Source organism: Galeopterus variegatus, unplaced genomic scaffold, assembly GCF_000696425.1.
Source record: "Galeopterus variegatus unplaced genomic scaffold, G_variegatus-3.0.2 Scaffold544, whole genome shotgun sequence".
Classification (NCBI taxonomy): Eukaryota; Metazoa; Chordata; class Mammalia; order Dermoptera; family Cynocephalidae; genus Galeopterus; species Galeopterus variegatus.
Window position 1 is genome coordinate 592,803 of NW_007726655.1, and position 1,846 is coordinate 594,648.

The 1,846-nt window shown below is 45.2% G+C and overlaps 1 protein-coding gene across 1 annotated transcript in view; it reads left to right on the plus strand.

Moving 5' to 3' along the window:
- HAO2 (hydroxyacid oxidase 2 (long chain)) overlaps positions 1 to 1,846 on the plus strand; it is a 25,667-nt gene that overhangs the window by 4,851 nt on the left and 18,970 nt on the right. The gene's annotated exons all lie outside the window — the stretch shown is intronic.

Sequence of the window (1,846 nt, forward strand, 5' to 3'; positions counted from 1 at the left end):
GTCATTAACCAAAACTAAAAACTAAGAAAACTGTGTAATAAATGGTTTCTTTTATTTCTTGTGAATGCTGGTGATGAGGAGAAATAGGCTCAATTAGAGGAAGAGAGAGCTCAGTGGAAATTTAAGTAAGGAGTCGGCTGTTTCTGAGGGGACATTCAAAGGCTGTTGAAGTTCTCCACTAGGTCTAACATGACTTCAAAATTTTTTGACTTTTTTGTTAATGATACAGCACTAACCTCAACTGCCATAATGGAGTTATTTTTGATTTTGTGAATAGAAAAGGAAAGGAGATAAAAGAAATCGGGGAAAGGGAGAAAGGGTGAGAAAGATTTCCCTGAGAAAATCAGTCAATAGTTTGGAGAAATCAGAGGGAGAAAGAGGCATACATATGTAGTAAGATGGATTTTGATTCCCTGGTCTGAGGCGAGCAAGGAAATCAGGCAGCGTGAGAAGCCATATCCTCTTGTAAAGGGAAATGGCGACATGACTGATCAAGTCGTTGCCCCCCAAAACCATAAGGTGGTGCCACAGAGCAGCTTGTAAAAAAGACAGTCTTCAAGGCTGGGGAGGAAGAGTAAGGCAGGCTGTGAACCCCCAGCTATCTGGTGTTAGCAAATAAGCCTTGATAATGTGCTGGTTCCCTGTTGTGTACTTCATTGCCACAAATTAAATGCTGAGGTAGAATGTTAATATGACCTCAGTTAAACCGAGGTATTTATGGGAGAAAGAAGCTCAGAATGCAAGGACCGGAAGGACCTCAGCCCAACCTTTCATTTCCGGTGGCTTCAAATCTAGCATGGACTAAAGTGGAATATACAAAAACTTCATCTTTTCAAATGAGGAAACTGAGGCTTAGAGAGAAAAAGTAGTCTGCTTCGGCTCACATAACTAGTAGGTGTCAGTAACCTCCCCTGAAGCGGGCTGCCTCTCACCTGTCCAGGGATTGGTGTGAAGTGAGAGCGTACCTGTGCCTCCAACTTCAAGTGCAGCCCCTTTGTTGATATTGGCTAAGGAGGATCAGAACAGAGGAGGTGTTGGAATGACTAAATCCGGTGTAGATGAGTTGAGTCTCTAGGAATCTTTGGTCCAACTGAGAAGTTAGTTCTCAATAAGGAGCTAATGCTAGGTTATATTGCCTGGCTATCCAGAAGTGATTGCAAGGGTCACATACTATTGCAGAAAGAGCTGAATGTGAAGGCAGGAAACTTGGATTCATTTTTTAACTCTGCTGCCAAACTTGTGTACATCTCTCATCTTTCTGATGTCCTTCTCAGCTCCACCAAGCACAAATATTCTATTATCTTCCAGTCTTCCACAGGCAGGACCTGTGGTCACGATGACCTGAAGATGCAGGACACTGGGTAGCCAATGGCCTAATTAGGTCCCAAAAGTTCCAGGATGAGCATGTCCCTAATATAAACGTGCGTGCCTCTCCCCCAGAACCTCAGAAACTCTTTCAACCCATGGTACACAAAGCTCCTAGAGTAAACAAAGATATGAATCATTTCCCTGTCACGACTACAGAGGTGGTTCTGCAGAGCGCAAGCACAACTCTCCTCACGGCAGAACCTGCTCATGGGTCAAGAGGCAAGTTTCATTACTGGGAAAGAAAAGGGCTAAGGAGAGTGGCTAAGGGGTGGTGGGCTGAGGAGAAGGAGAGATGATGATTATACGAAACGAAATCAAATCAAAAGACCATCATGGCCTGGAAGAGGTGCTGAGTCCTTGAGTCACAGTGGGCGAGGGCTCAGGGAAAATGCTGACAGAAGCCGGGAAGCGTTTCTGCAGCATCCGACTGGACCAGCGCCTGTCAGGCCCTCGGGGGCCCTTTGTTTCCCCACTCCCT